Raw genomic sequence first — 17,009 nt, forward strand, 5'->3', positions numbered from 1 at the left:
CAGGAACAATTGACTTAGTCATCTCCCTTTTTAATTCACATGTGACAGGGCACCAAACCACTCGATAAAATGCAGGTGTCTCAGAATCTAGAGTTGGGATATTAGAGCTAGCTTCTTGCTAAAGGCCTTTGTGTTTTATGACTGGTGGGTCAGGAGAACATTCCAGATGCTGTTTCTCTCATAGCACTGGAAAATATAACTTAAAGGATATATATACTGATAAAAACTCATCATTTTAAAAGTATTTACTTGTGGGGGGCACACAGGATGGGTGACTTGAACATGTTGGGACCAGAGGACAACTGGTCAGTTCTCTCCTTTGACCCTGTAGCTTCTAAGGATCAAACCCAGGTGGTCAGACTTGGCAGCAAGTGCTTTCACTGCTGAGTCATCTCGCCAGCACTGGAATAAGTTGCTTTTGCCTCCAGAGGACACTGCAGTAACGTTTGCCCACACAGTGAATCTCAAGAGGTTTTCCTGTGCTACCAGAAGGATCCACAATGAATATCTCTTTCTGGATCTGCAGTGTGGATGGGCAAATATTAAATGCTCTGCACAGAATGAGGCTTCTCTCCCAGGATAGGAATCCAGGATAGCAAGGACAGGTTGTGAATAACAAACACAAAAATAATAGTTGCAGAAAATGTCAGCATAGCATTTCAAAGTCGTGTGACCTTTCTGCATGCCTCACACCTTTGCTTTAGGGAGGTTTCACGCATTGGCACAGGCACTGTCCTTCAGCATACATGAAATGACTCTCATTATCTCTGTACATGTGCCCCTAGTACAGGAGAACAATTCTTATTAGCTATATTTGTGCCTTTGGTGCACACAGATGGCAGGAAAGGCTCAAACGTAAAAGATCCTGCGAGCTAAAAGCAAAGGCGTGGACCCCTTCACTAAGTTGGAACCTGGAGGTTCCAGTGTACTTTGCTCTGACTTTTACCAGCCCCTTGCACACAAAAGGACGTTTTCTCCACCATTAGACAAGGTACATTTCCTGAGGTGATGTTTAGAATACAAACACAAGCCAGAAGGTGAAATTGGACAGTCAACCTCCACACAAACAGCAGGTTTGAAGAATCTGAGAATTTGCGCTCCAGGCTCATCCTACTCTTATCTCCATCCTCCCCTTACTGCCGTCCTCCACAGAAAATTATTTTCTTACTGTTTTCAAACTATCTGGAACACAGTAACCAACCTCCAGGCTCTCATGATGTAATATGAATACGGCTCTTTTAGTAGCTACACGTTTAGACCCATATATCTCCATTGGTGAAGATACTGACATATTATCCATCTATAGTGTTGGAAAGAGAGCACCCTTTGATGATCCTCAGGAAGAAAGAAAAATTCCCCAAATAAATTACATGTTTACACTGACTTGGGACCTTGTAATATTTCCAGAATAGCTGATGCATGATTTTCCAATTAATTAGAAAATTTCTTCAAAACACCTGGTAAAGTTGTTTCTAAGCTCCTTCCACATTGAACATTGTGAATGCTAGAGTGGCTGGGTACAGAGGGGTCTCTTTAATGAGGCACAGGGAATGAGTAGTCTTGTCCTGCCCAAAAGACCCAGGACTTGTGGTGGGGGCTGAACCCCAGCATGAACATTTTCCTAACCTCATGAGCAGTAGGACCCAGAGGAAGGGATGTCTTTGGGTTCTCTCAGGATGACCCTGAGAGCTGCCAGCGTTTAAACATGAAACAAGGTTTTTTCAGGCTGCGAAGACTGGTGTGGCCATGGTGATGGTGGGATCAAGTGAACAAGCCAAACCCATGAGGCTGTGGGATAGCTATTCCTGGTGGCCAACTTGGCCATATCTGGAATGAACTACAATACAGAAATGGAGGACACACGTGTGTGTGTGTGTGTGTGTGTGTGTGTGTGTGTGTGTGTGTTGTTGTATGATTTGAAGTGGGTGAATCCACTTCTAGTCTCTTTTGAGACAGAAAAATATGCAGCTTTGTCCATATCTTTATGTGGGAAGACACACCTTCAATCTGGGCCACACATTCTGCTGGACGTCTATATAACATAGAAGGAGAAAGCTTTTGCTCTTCGCCTGCTTGCTCTTTTCTTGCTAGCACACCCTTCACTGGAAATAGACCCTGCTTCTTAGGGAATCCAGCACGTGCAAAAGACTAGCTGAGACATCCAGCCTTGTGGACTGAGAACCTGCTGTATTCTTGGACCTCCCATTCACAGCCAGCCATTGTTGGATTAGCTGGACCACAGCTGGTAAATCATTCTAGTAAATCCAATTTATATACAGGTTGCAGTCCAGCTAATCACTCCCTTCCTCTTTTCTCTCCCTCATATTAACCTACTGAGTTTGATCAGTGCTGCTCATATGCACATGAGTATGGGGAAAATGAGGGGTGCACAATGGATAAGCATTTTTATTCCCGTTATAAGCTCATTCAAAGCAAGGTCTTAGATTTGGTGCTGGAGAGAGGGGACATCAAGGAAACCAAGCTTGGCAGACAGCAATGGTTAGGTCAACCCTATGCCCCACACTGTTTGAAGTATCCCAGCTCAGAACACTTGTCAGCAGATTTACTGACAGCCTTTATTCTGTTATTCCCACTACCTTGAATGTCCTTCACACTTCCAACTTTTCTCGTTGCTCACATGAATCCTCCACTCTGTGTCATCAACCACAAAATCCACTTCTGGAAATAAGACAGTGTAGGGTGCTTAAAATGCTGGTGACAGGGCTGTTGAAATGTCTGGGTGATGACTCAGTTGGTAAAATACTTGCTATTCAATCATGAGAACTTGAGTTAGGGTCACTGGCAACCCACCCACCACCAAATCCAAATTTAGAAGCATGTACCTGCAACTATTATATCAGGGAGACAAAGACAGAGGGATCCCTATAAAAAAAGGAGTTGGGGAGCAATAAAAAACAATACTTGACATGGCCCTCTGTCTTCTATACATGTGTGCACACAAACAAGGAAACATGTGCACAGATGTATGCCCTACACACATGCACACAAAATGCTACTGATGCTGCATTAACAGGACCCTACTCCATCTCTAAGATGAACCAAATCAGGACAGGACACTGATTAACTAACAATAGGCAACGATGTTATTTTACATATTTTACACATTACAAGAATGCATGATTCCCTTACAGGCTTGTAATAAACAGCTTTCAGAGGTTCCATCTCACCCTGGACCATCAAATCCTCCTAGAAACACACTATCTTGAGTATTATTAAAATTTGGATGCTGAATGCTGGTCAACTATGCTTCCTATGCCAGTGAACCCTGAATAAAGCAGGGCATCCCACTCCATCACTAAATAACATGGAGATTTTAAGACAAAATGAGGGATTATGGGATTTTCTAGAATACAGGTAAGGTCAGCATCCTGTGATTCTCAAGGGACTAGGAGAAGGTCTTCAAAGAGAAGCTGGAAATTGAAAGTTCATGTGAGACACCACCGGGTGTCTTTGATACACACTGCTGGTGAAAAATGATAATGTCTCAGGTAAGACAACAGACATTGTGTTTCTCCATGGAGGTGAGTGTGGTGCATCACTGCCCACAAAGAGCAAGCAGCTCAGCCAGGAAGGAGGGTCAAGGCAGATCCAGAGTACCAACAATGTGCACTGTGGAGATGCATGTAAAGTATGGGATAGTGAAGATTATTTAAGGGCACAACAATATTTAAAGTGGGTTTTTTTTTTTGGTTTATCTAGACTCTGATATGCTGGGACATGTTCAGGTGAGACCAGCTTAGGCAAAAACTAAGTGCATTTCAGTCAGGATGGGTGAGAGAGACACTCTTAGGTCTGTAAATGTACTGTCTGGGCAGCACATTCCAGAGGCTTTGCAAGCCTGAGATTCTTCAACACAGCAAAAAAACAAAAAACAAAAACAAAAAACCTCTTAGAAGGAGGTGATCTTAGAGTCACTCCTGTGCTTTGAGCAAATGTATTCCTTGTGATAATTGTATTACACAAGCCAGAGCAAAGATAGCCAGATAATAGAATCACCGATTGAAACAATAAATGGAAGATTGAAAAACAGATCTCTAGTCAAAGAGTTCAGTGGTTCACCTGCTGAGCAGGCTGTGAAAGGCAGACCTGGGGGTCCAGCAAGCTCTGGGCCAGTGTTGGGCTGTGCTGACTACAAATTCACAATGGGCTATATTTGTGCCAAGGAGTCCACAAAAATAGCTTATTGTATGAATGTAAAACTAAATTGGCTTCTATGTATTTAATAAAATTCAGTCAATTGAACAAAACAAAATCAGTTTGCTTTGAAATTAAAGAGGATACACTCGCTGTAACCAAAGCAACACCATATGGCATGTAAATTTGAAGATAATTTGGACTTCATAGCTACGTAGCACCAGTGACAGGGTGTGTCTCTCAACTGAATCCATGCCTTCAGAAGGCTCTGCAAGGGAACACACAGAGGGACATGCCTATTTCTGGGTTCTGGCTGAGCCTCTTCGTGGTGTTTGGCCACATCAAGCTGTTATGTCTCTTAGAGGGGCAGGAATAGCACCAGGAGCTGGAGAGAGGGCTGACTGTCACTGAGAATCCATCCCAGGCTTTATCTCATACCACTGACCACAACCTCTCCTATCTAGCTTCCTTTTTACTCAACATGGACTCAGACTCTGTAGTCTAGAGACACCACCCAATCATTCACCTAGTGCAGGCCTTGTCAGAGCCCCTTCTCTCTAGGGCCCATGCACACCAAGCCCTGGGCAGCTAAAGTTCATACTAAATAACAGAACTTAATGTGGGGGAGCCCAAAGTCGGATAGAATATCCTACAAATGAGCCCTCTTAGGAAAAGTAATTAGAAGCTGTGTAACATGGGCTAAAATTCCTGAACTACATGTGGGAAACGGGGCTCACTCTGACAGCCATCTCTATGATAATGGGGTCCTGTCACTTCTGTTCCTCAGTTACTGAACACTTTCCCCTGATGTTTGCAGTGTTCATCTCAAGGGAGAAGAAGAGCCATGTACTTTATTTCAGAAAAGAGGGAGGTGACCAGGTCACGAAGGCAGAAGCCAGTATAGTTGATTGTAGCTGTGCTGTCACAGCTCAAAGGGCAAGTTTTTTATTCCTCTGTAACCTATTTATTTAATTGACATTAAAGCTTCCTGCTTTCCTTTTCTCCTTCAATGTCACTTTCACCATCCAGTGACTCAATGCCTTCTCTGCTGTTTGCAGTGTTCTGACTCTGTTTTGAACTGGCTGTTCAAACTCATATGCAAGCAGTGATTTCATGGCTAGAATATACAGGGAAAACACGGGCATTCTTCTACTGAGCTGATGAGAGACAGCTATGAGAACGTATCAAAGGGGTGAAAGGACAATTAAGAAAAATAACCAGTCATCATTGCGTTCGGTCTTGTTTACCAGAGTGTTTGAACAGGTGAGCCATCACGGCATACTTGGGTGAAGCAGTCTGTCCTACATGTGACACACAGATGTTATGCAAATCACACATGGGATGGGTCATCTAGGGCAGGTGATGGAACTGTGGGCAGTGCCACCCAGTGCCTTCTGTAGACATTGAAAGCATGTTATTCCCCATGAACTTGAAGGATTAATCTATTTACAAGCTGGAAGGTCTGGCTCAGCCATTTCCAGTGGTGTCTCACAAAAGCATAGAGGCACATTTAGAATTTGACAAATATGCTGCTGGAGTGAAATGTAGTGAGGTCCATTTCTTGGGCTAATATAGGACACTTATCTGCAGCAGACTTTCCTGTTTAATAACTGAGCTCACGCAGAGGCTCTAGTATACTCCATCAGTATCAATAGTCAGCCCAGGCAAGTTAAAGCAACCCAAGAACATTACCCACTTAGAATGCATAAGTAAGAAGAGAATTCCTGCACTTCTTTAACCAGGAAGGGCAGTATCCCAGAATGCCTTGTAAGTTCAGCCCCGAGACATTGAGGACCAGCTCACCTGTAACCATGTCTTTTAAAAAGAGAGCAGGTATCTATGGATGGAAGGGACCACTTATCGGCCCAAGGAAGCTGCACCTGTTCCTTAGTGTACACAGGGTCTTATTCTGACTCCATTTCCTCTACCCAAATGTTCTGCTTCCAACGGCCATATGGGGTGTGGAAAAAACATATCATTAGCCTAGAAATGCATTAAGTTTTATAGCCAAGGTGCTAGGCCTCACTGCTCTGTAAAACCCCTGCCCATGGTACCTAGGTAGATGGCAGAGATGCTACTCTGGGATAGATGATGATGGCTACACAAACATCTGCCCCAGAGGAGTCACGACCACCACTGGCCTTTTCCTGTTTCTAGGTGTTCAAACTTAAGTGCCGTGCAAGAGATTGTAAGCTAAGGGTTGACATGAAAGAGTCTGAAGGACTGACCAACCTATGGAAAACTTCTCTGGAGAACTCACCCTTTGCACAGGCCATGCAGGTCCCCAGCTAAGTACTTCGGAATGTCATGTGTTCTGGCTTCATTTCTGCTGCTGAGATAAAAATGTCCCAATCTGATGGGGGATGTCCTTCTGTATATACGTTTCTTTTACTGGTTGATGAATAAAACACTGACTGGCCAATATCCAGGCAGGAAGATAGACTGGGCTACCAGAGCAGGAGAAAGCTGAGGAGAAGGAGCAGAGAGGGGCCTCGAAGAGACGGCATGTAATCAAGGAAGGAGTAACAGGTCTGGACCCTTCTCCAGTAAGATAAGACCATGTGGAAATACATAGATTAATAGAAAGGGGTTAATAATTAGGAGAGAGCTAGCCAATAAGAAGCCCTAGCCATCGGCCAACAATTTATAAATTAATGTAAGTCTATGTGTGTTTATTTGGGGCTAATCAGCTGTGGGACCAGGCTGGAAAGAAACTCCAGCAATACCAACCTAAAGCAACTTAGGGGAGAAAATATTAATATAATCAGCTCCCAATTCCAGGTTGCTGTCCATCACTGAGGGGAAGTCAAGGCAGGAACTTGTAGAAAGCTAGTTGCATCATACCCACAGTTAAGAGCAGAGAGAAGTGGATGCTTACTTGCTTGTTAGTGCTAGCTCACACTCTGCATGTATATGATCCAGGATCACCAGCCTAGGGAACGGTGCTGCCCACAGTGACCTGGGTCCTCCAACACTGTTCAACATAATTGTGATAATGCTGCATAGACATCCCACAGGGGAACCCAATATTCACACTGAGACGTTCTTTCCAGTTAATTCTAAATTGTGGCAAGTTAACAATGAAAGCCAACTGCCACACCATGTCACACCCAAAGTTACAGGTTATAGAACAACCTCTTTGGGACTTGCATCATAGATACCAAGTAACCATAGCAAGCCCTCAGGATTTCACATTGGATGGCAGGCCATGGAGCATACAAGAAGCATGTTTAAGACTCCTGTATAAATAAAATGGACTGGGGAAATAAAAGGGACAAGAAACAATGTGTGAGAGAAAAACAGAACTTTGAAAGAGCAAAACAAAACTCTCAGAAGTGGAAAATAAGTCGTTAAAATGAATATTTGGAACATGAATAAAGCATCTACTGAGTCATGGATGAGCCACACCATGTGGCAGTATCATGGAAATTACATAGAGGGAAGTGTGGTGTGAGACAGAGGTGAAAACATCAAAGATAACTCAGGGAGGAAACAGAATGAGAAAGTATGGTATCATCTTGAGGGTGTCAGTGAGGAGGAAGAAACACAAGACAAGGCCCACACTTTCTGGATTTAGTTAAACTGGGCGCACCTGGCAAGGTGCTGACCAGCTGCCTCCAATGGCATCAGCTTTTAAAACTTCAGGCCCCCATGGTAAACTAGACATTGACACATGCATGCAGGAGGGTGTGTGCTTGCTTGTTCTGTCCTAGTCTTTCATGCTCACCATGTGATACTGCTGACAGAGGGACTTCAGCACACAGAGCTGGGTCAGGGTTCCGAATCTCATGATGTGTGATGGGGGAGGAGTCATACAGACCACACGTGACCACAGAGAACACTAGCACATTTTAAGTCTGTGTTCAGAAGGTGGAGGGACAGCAGTGGCAGTTCAGGGATGGCCACAGCTAGCAGCAGGCACACAGCTACAGTCACAGGAACAGAAGGGGGAAGAAGCTTTGTCTGCTCATCAAATGAGATAGGAGAGTCACAAGGCGAGGGGCAGCTGGAGGAGAGCTGCCGTGGCTGTCAGGCAAGGGACCACCAGCTAGAAGATGGATGGGCAGAGATGTCAATGGGGTACCTTTAGATCCCCCAAAATGCCTAAAGCAATGCATTTTGGAGTTTTTCTATCCTGGCAACTTCGAAACTGAATTCCAAGGATGTACAGCTTAAAAGAGAGAGTGACACCATGCTGCTCAACCTACAGGTATGAGGAAGCTGCTCCAGAAGCTGGCAGCTCTGGAGCCCTGACTGCCCGTCGGAACCACACAACTCAGGCTTTATACTTCAGTGTGGAAAGAACCCTGGCAGGAAGTGGCCATGCAGTGCAGAAGGCACCACTTGGTCCTGAGGACAGTTTTAGGAATCGCCATGTCTGCTGCTCTTCTATGTAGCCATGCGAGCCCATGCGTCTTCAGAGTGGGGCTTCTTAATCCTTCTCATTCATAACCCCACCTCAGCCAGGAACTCTTGATAATACCCTGGGTATTTATAGAGGCATACAAAACAAGTATACAAATCAAGCATTTTCCAATAAAATTATATGAAGAAATTTCACATAAAATGTCTCTCTGGAATGAATTTAATCATCCATTAAAATGGAAAGGAAATATAAACACTAATGAGATAGCTTATTTATTTTTACATAAGACCCATCACAATTCCCCAGGCCCCCCTGCACATCGTGAGTGTGGTATATATTCCTCTGGTCATGTTGAAACAGACACACCTCCTACCTGAGTGAATTTCTTGTGTATAACAATATGATTATCAGTTGCATTAAAATATGCCCCAAACTGGTAGAATGCAGAAGTCTGTTATAGCCTGTGAGACTCTGAGAGCTTCTTGTGGCCCAGAAAGTTCAACAGCAAAAGAAGAGCCACTGTCACAGCCAGGCTGGGGGAGACCTTGCAGAGAGTAATTTATGTAAAATACAATTATGTACAGGCATACTCACTGATGAGCTTAACAGAAGCTGAAGTGAGAGTGAAAAAGCAGGGAAGGCAAAATGTTCCATCTGAATTCAAAGATTTCTGCAACTGCCAGGCAGAGGCAAACCATAGAGAAAAGGCTGTGGGCACAGCACCTTGGCCAAGAAGCCTGGTATACTTGGAGAGAGATGAGAAGGAAGGCTTGCAGAGGGGGTGGCAAACCTGCAGAGAGTGTGGGTTCAGGTTCCTCTCACCTGCCAGCCTCACTGTGGCGTGATGTCTCACAGCCAAGGAGACCCCCAGGGCCATGGGCTGTCCACTCACTGCCTGCACCTTTGCAGAGGTCTTTTGCTAACTGCTGGACTGTCAGCCACGGCTGTCACCTGGCTGACGGTCTCATTGTAGACTCCAATGACTCTACTGTTTCTTGGTGTCTGCACTTTAATGTCTCCACTGTGTTTCTGAGCCACCCAGCTTCTCTGGGAAGGGCCTTCCCACTAGGGCACTAAGGTTAACAAATGCAGTGTGTGTCTCTGCCATACTGAATTTAGCATAAGGACTGTGTGAGCAGTCCTCATGCCAGGTACTGCTTCCCAGCATGGCCCTCACAACTGGAAGGCATACACGCCTAGGATTGAGTGGGTTTATCTTTTTTGTTTGTTTTTTGGGGTTGTTTTTTGTTTGGTTTTGTTTTTTGAGACAGGGTTTCTCTGTGTAGCTTTGGAGCTTATCCTGGCACTTGCTCTGTAGACCAGGCTGGCCTCAAATTCACAGAGATCCACCTGCCTCTGCCTCCTGAGTGCTGGGATTAAAGGTGTGTGCCACCAACCCAACGCCCAGCTAGGTTTACCTTCTTTACAAAGCATTGTTCTGAACAAAATCCATCCCCACTGAAGCTGCCATGCCTCAGTAGCTGGAGAGGCCTCCCTCAGAGACCCAGGGCCTGGACATCTTCCTTTGTTGATGAAAGTCATCCTTCATTCCTCCCCCACAATTCCTCCCCATCCTCCCATCACTTGTGCAAAACTGGAGTGGGGTTTGAGGTTTCTCAAAATGTACTCCCTGTTTTGTGCTTCCAGGTTAAGACGTGAAGCCCCAGCTTGCTTTGCTGTTCCACAGCCTCTGTGCCTGCCTGCTGCCATTCTTCCATGCCATGATGGTGATGTGTTGTAGAATATTAGTTAAAGATGTGTTACATTTGTTTATGCTGTGGAACATTTGTTTAATAATGCAAAGGCATGTTGCATTTGTTTAACTCTGTGAAGCTGTGTTACTTTGCCTGTCTAAAACACCTGCTGGTTTAATAAAGAGCTGAACAGCAATAGCTAGGCAGGAGAAAGCAGAGGTGGGTCTGACAGGTAGAGAGAATAAAAAGGAGAAATCTGGGAAGAAAAAGGAGAAGGAGCAAAAAAGCAGAGTGGGGATGCTAGGGGCCAGCAACACAACCAGCCACTGAATAAGAGGGAAAGTAGATATACAGAAGTAAGAAAAGAAAAAATCCAGAGGCAGAAAGTAGATGGGATAATTTAAGTTAAGGAAATATGGCCAGAAATAAGCTAAGCTAAGGCCAGACATTTATAATTAAGAACAAGCCTCTGCATGTGATTTATTTGGGAGCTGGTTGGCAGGTCCCCAAAGAGACCAAAAATAAAAAACAAACAAAAAAGTCAACTACAGTTATGAACACTTATCCCTCCAGAATCATAAGCCCACATAAACCCTTTCTATAAGATGCTTTGGTGATGGGTGTTTTCTCACAGCAATCTAAGCACAATGCTTGTATGTGCTCAGGTCTCCAGGAACATGGGTGACCTCTCACGGGTTGCATCCCTGCACCAAACTTCTTCAAGAACAGTGGTCATCTGGGGACTGTGGCAATATATTATTTATGATCTAATAAAGCTTGCCAGGCGATCAGAATGCAAAGCTAGCCATAGCTATAGAGGACAGGCAGTGGTGACGCAGGTCTTTAATCCCAGCACTCCAGAAACAGAGGCAGATGGATCTCTGTGAGTTCAAGGCCATCCTGAGCTGCATGAGCTTGATCCAGTCTAAAAGAGAAACAGAGCTCACACCTTTAATCCCAGAACTAGGGAGGTAGATACAGGAGTGATATGGCTGGGTGGAGAGAGGAATATACAGCGGGAGGAGACAGGAACTCATGGCAGTCTCAGAGAGTCTGAGGAGCAGCTCAGTGGAGATGCAATCTGGTCAGGACCACCCTTTCAGTCTGAGGTAGAGGCAAGAGCTAGTGGCTGGCTCCTTTGCTTTTCTGATTTTCAGCTTGAACCCCAATATCTGTCTCTGGGTTTATATTATTCATGCTACAGGGAAGCCCTCAGACACACACTTGGCCTCGAGTGAGAACCCAGGAAATCGCCACTCACATGCTTTGAGTGGTCTGCCTTGGCCTGGAGGAGAGAAGTATTTCTGAATTACTCTGCCAGAGAGACCTGTTCTCATTTCAAATGCACTTAGCTACTGAAATGAGGCTATGAGGGGTTAGCTTATGTGCCGCTGAATATTCATGAACTGTGCTTACTGTTGCATATTCATGGGTTATAGACAGTCTTCCATGCTGAAGACATTACCTTCCAAATGTTGCCAGTAGTAGAGGCTGTGGCCATGTGACTACACAGGTGGGCTCAGCTGACAGCTCTGTCAAAACATGAGCTTTGGCAATGTGGTTACACTGATAGGACAAAGGAAAGTAGTTATCTTTGACTGTGCCCCTGATACCTGTGGTGGTTTCAATAGGAATGGCCCCCATAGACTCATGTATTTGAATGCTTGGCTGCAGGGAGTGGTACTATTAAGAGGTGTGGCCATGTTGTAGTAGGCCAGGATTTGTTGGAGGAAGTACATCACTAGGGGGTGGGCTTTGAGGTCTCAAATGCTCAAGCCAGGTCTAGTGTGGCATTTACTTCCTGCTGCCTGCCGATCTTGATGTAACTCTTTCTCCAGCACCATGTCGGTCCGCATATCTCCATGCCTCCGGCTTGACAATAATGGACTAAACATCTGAAACTGTTAGCCAGCCCCAATTAAATGCTTTCCTTTATAAGAACTGCCATGGTCTTGGTGCCTCTTCAGAGCAATAAAACACTAAGATAGTACCTATATCCCCCAGGCCACCAAGACTGTGGTAGTTAATCTTGAGTGTCACTTTCATTAGATTTAGAGTCAACTAAGAGACATCTTCTGGACAGGCCTTTGGTTGCCTTTCTTGGGAAGATTAGCTAAGATTCTCCCCCAGAGTGGCAGCTCAGACAGGAAGACAGAAGGGAGAAGCAGTGCTTCCTGCCTGCCTTTGCTCCTTGGTGGTAATGGTATCCACCCTGTGATTATAGTGGTTGCCACAGTCCTTTACTGACATTTGAACCCAACTTTTTCAATTTTCCAGTGGGGACTCAAGTGGGTCTCCCAGAATCCCTCAGGCCTTCTAAGTCAGGATCTCCATCATTGGAAGACCCTGCACACACAATGTAAAGCCAATCTAAAAGTCTCCTTTTGTAATCTATACATTCTACCAGTTCTGATCATTTAGAGAACCCTATCTGACATGAAGACTGGGGAGTCCCAAGAACACATGGAGGCTCCAAGAGATGTTTACATGTATTAAAACCTAGACACATAGGCAGTGGGCTCGGGAGTAGACAGCAGCCCAGCAGGGCTCCAAGAAGTCAAACTAATACACAAAGGGGAAGGGTTACTCCACTCCATACTCAGAAGGAGGCACTGCAGACAGAGTAGTGTAGGTGCCCAGTGCAGTGGCAACATGTCCCATCTGGAGAAAAAGAAACTTCAGCCATTACTACAACAAATGAGTGGCCACTACATTGACTGAACAGATGGGACTAGTCACGGGTATGACACTTAGCTAGAGCCACATAACAAGGTCTGAAAGGACAAACACACATGCACACACTCACACATGCATACATAACACATGTGTACATACATGTGTAGACATACCTACATATACACAAAACACATATATACACAAACACATACATTCACACATAGGCAAACATAATATACAAATATGACCTCACATACATACAGTCACATATAAAAGTATACACATGCGAGCGTACACACACACACACACACACACACACACACACACACACACACACACGCTGTTAACATGACCCTGTGAAATCTCAGTGGGGCCACCCAGCAGCTATGCCTTTGCCCTTCTCAATTGTCCAAAGCCAAATCCCTACCTATCCAGTCACAATGACCAGCAATGCAAACTGAACATCCACTCTATCTGTGCCCATCTAGTATCCCATAATTTTCAGACAATGAAATAGAGCTATACTTCTAATAAGTAGCTTGAGAGAGAGAGAGAGAGAGAGAGAGAGAGAGAGAGAGAGAGAGAGAGTGGGTGTGTGAGAAGGTATCAGACAGTGAGAGATGAGGAAGGGAGGTAGCAGGAGCCTCTGGTTGAGAGGAAGGTTGGATCTCCTGAGCTCCACCGGCCAGGACTCCACTGGGGTCCTGTGAGGTGACAGGCATCTTGACCACAGTGAGAAAGCCAGTACCTGCGTGGCTGTGCCACAGCAGCCCTCTGCTTTACTGCTAAGGCAAAGCTCATTCTGGGATCCAAATCTTAAAAAGTTAAAGTAGTGCTTTCATCCCTGGTAGATTTGGGGCAGCATCTTTTAATCAAAGAGTTTAATCCTGAATAAAATTGCATGAGTGTTCCCAGACAGAGATAGAAAGTTATAAACCTCCAGGGTCTCATGTGAGTTTAGAGTGTGCCGATGAGCAAGTTTGGACCGGGCCTGGCTTTTCATCACCACTTAAGTCATAAGTAAATGTTTGGTTTTCAGAAAGTTTTGGATTTGGGGGTAATGAGTAAGGAGTTAAGGACAGATTCCCCATGCAATCAGAAAGCACGGCTGCTGTATGACAAGCCTGGGATAGTGAATTCACAGACAGGAAAGATTAGTGTTCTGTTCTGACCCAAGATTGACGTTCTTGTTCCATGACTGGAACACACACGCACAATAGGATTCAGTGGGCTTAGCCTTTTCACTTAGTAAACTATCAACTTCAGTAAAACTAAGTCAGTGGCTGGAGGGGCCTGGAGGATAGGTCAACAGTGCTCTCTCTCTGAGAGCCATGCAGCCTGCCTGGCCTTTGTGGTCATGCATATAACATGTTTTGTTAAAATCCAGCCATAGAGTTTCTTCTCCAATCTCCCAACACCTTTCTCTCTCAGCTTCATGGGTTCTGTTTTATTTAAACCCACCGAGTTCACTTTATTTTTTAAATGAAAGTGCTTCAAATAAGAATGATAAAATCATAAGGATGCATGCTTAGATCCCAAGTACACGTGACATTTTTTCCAGTTCTGATTAAATATGATTTGTTTCTGGAATTCTCACCAGAAGTTCCAGCTTTGCTAAAAAGACATGTGCCTAACACCCCTGTGTAATCCTTTTGCCCCCCCCCCAGTTTTTTATTTGAACCGTGTTTACTGCTGTCAAAAACATGGTGGGGGGTGCTGAGTGTACAGTCTGAGATGATATGGAGTATCATCAACTGGAATAGTGCAGCAGACTTTGACACAGGTCACTGAGAACCAGGAAGCCTGGCGTGCCCACATCGGCTTTGCCCTGCTGGCTGCATGGCTCAGTCACTGCTGCTCTCAGTCAGCTCATCCACACCATGGTGACATCAAGGGTGACTTTCACCACCACTGAGGGTGAACAGAGACCTGTGGGAAGCCCTCCACCAAAGGTGGCTCACATTATCTCAGAAACATCTGCTATCAACAGCAAAGCCAAGAGCAAGAGATGCCTCCATATGTAACGAGCTCATCCATTTAAAGCTCATGCAGAAATCTCACTTTTTAAGACACATTCACATAACACATGCAGAGACACTCAAAATTCCCGTAAATAGTGGCTTATTGACATTGCAGGTGGAGTGACTCACAAAGCCTTGTGATACAACCTCCAAAATAATACCTAAGTAAAAAGCTACAGAATATAACTCCCAATGGAAATGGCACAGTGTTCATGAACATGTCTCACAGACCATCAGCTTTCCCTTGCCTAAAACATGTGACAGAGCAAAAGTTCATATGCCACGAAATTGTGGAGAGTCACCTTTAAATGACACTGAAGTATTTCTTTATCCAATTAAAAAAAATAATGTTCTTTGAAAAGCCTTCAGATTTGGCTCAGCCCCCCTGATAACCACTCAGCAGAGAACACACTCTCCTGGGAGTTAATTGCTCAGCTCTCCCGTGACAGGTGTTTGCAGCCATCAGAAGTTCAAACCACAGTGACTCAGCTCTCGCTCTCACAGGAGGTGAAGACCAGGGCACCTGCTATCAGTCAAATTACTTTCCTCAGCACAGTTCAAAGCCCGGCCTCTGCTGAGGACTATTAGGAAGCATCCCACAATCCTCCCCGTGATCAGTCAGCAGAGAGGGAGATTAAGAGTCTCTTTTTCAGGTTTAAAAGCCTAACTTCTCTGGGGCTAATCCCACAGAGATAATTTAAAGTAAGTTGAAGGCAAGCAATTACTATATACTACTGCTTTCATTAAAACTCAATCTGCAGGAATATGATTTATATTTATCTCTCAGATATAACATATTATGTGCAAAAAGAAAAAAGAAATACTACTTAAGTAACAAATGGGCAAAGAAAAGAAAAATGCAGAAGAAACTAAGCAAAAAAGAATGAAGATTTTGTTTGCCTTTGGTTGGCTGTCCTGGTTTGTCTCCCTCTGAGCTGTGGGGAGAGCGCCCTCTTGTGGGATTCTTGGTACATGTGTTCTTTCTAATCACAATCCCACACTAGGCCTTCTAGAGACACTAGATCTAATTGGATACTGACCAAGTACCAAAAGTGTGGTATCTAATAGTAACAAATAATGAGCCAGGATTAAAATTCCAAGCCAATTCAAACATCCAAGGAATATAAAATTCTTCCAAGTGTTCATAAGTGCGGCTTTGATGCATCGAGGGATGAATGCCTACCCCTACCCCAAGTGACTTCTACAGTCAAGCATTGTGAGGTGAAAGCCTTCCCGAGCTGCAAGCAGAGATGTGTGTGTAGGGGGATTTCAATACTGATACAGGGTCTATACATATTTGTGTGAGGCTTAGCAAACTTCACAATACAAGCACAGCTGAAGTTAATGATGAATCTGCAGGATTCTAAGATCATATTCAGAGACACTGCCCTTTGGAGTAGTCCAAGAAGGCATGCTAAGAGCAAGGCTCCTGCAGGCCCTGGACTACTGCACATACATCTTACTGCTTCGTGTAGGTAATGAGCTTCGGTGTATCAGGAAGAGACAGAGCAGGTACAGGATGCAGGCTGTGATGGTCTATAGTGGTTATATTAAGACTCAATGTATTTCATTAACACCTCATCTAGCCTCTCTCTCTCTCTCTCTCTCTCTCTCTCCTCTCTCTCTTCTCGTCTCTCTCTGTGTGTGTGTGTGTGTGTGTGTGTGTGTGTGAGAGAGAGAGAGAGAGAGAGAGAGAGAGAGAGAGAGAGAGTTCAGATGTGGTTTGTTCCGTGTAAGACAGGTCAGCGAGTTTCTAAGGAATATAGATAAGCAGATACATCCTACAGCAAACACATGGGTGCTCTTGTTGTCATGCAGGGTCCTGTTAGTTCACCAGCAGGGTCTTCCCTTACTGACAAACACCAGTCCTAAGGAGTGGACTCATAATGAAAACTTCCAAACAAGAAAGGTCTGGTCTATGTACATTTACAAAGAGATTCCACCCTAGATCTGTTTGGATATTGACCAAGATCCAATAAGTGTAATGTCTGATTGTAAGAAAGAATGAGCCAAGATTAGATCCCATCCCAAATTCAAACATCAAAGGAATATAAAATTCTCCCAGCATCACCAATATGGCTAGTAAGAAAATCCATC

The 17,009-nt window shown here is 44.5% G+C and overlaps 1 protein-coding gene across 1 annotated transcript in view; it reads right to left on the bottom strand.

Moving 5' to 3' along the window:
* Myo16 (myosin XVI) overlaps window positions 1-17,009 on the bottom strand; it is a 319,471-nt gene that overhangs the window by 181,891 nt on the left and 120,571 nt on the right. The gene's annotated exons all lie outside the window — the stretch shown is intronic.

The sequence above is a fragment of the Cricetulus griseus genome, assembly GCF_003668045.3.
Source record: "Cricetulus griseus strain 17A/GY chromosome 1 unlocalized genomic scaffold, alternate assembly CriGri-PICRH-1.0 chr1_1, whole genome shotgun sequence".
NCBI lineage: Eukaryota > Metazoa > Chordata > Mammalia > Rodentia > Cricetidae > Cricetulus > Cricetulus griseus.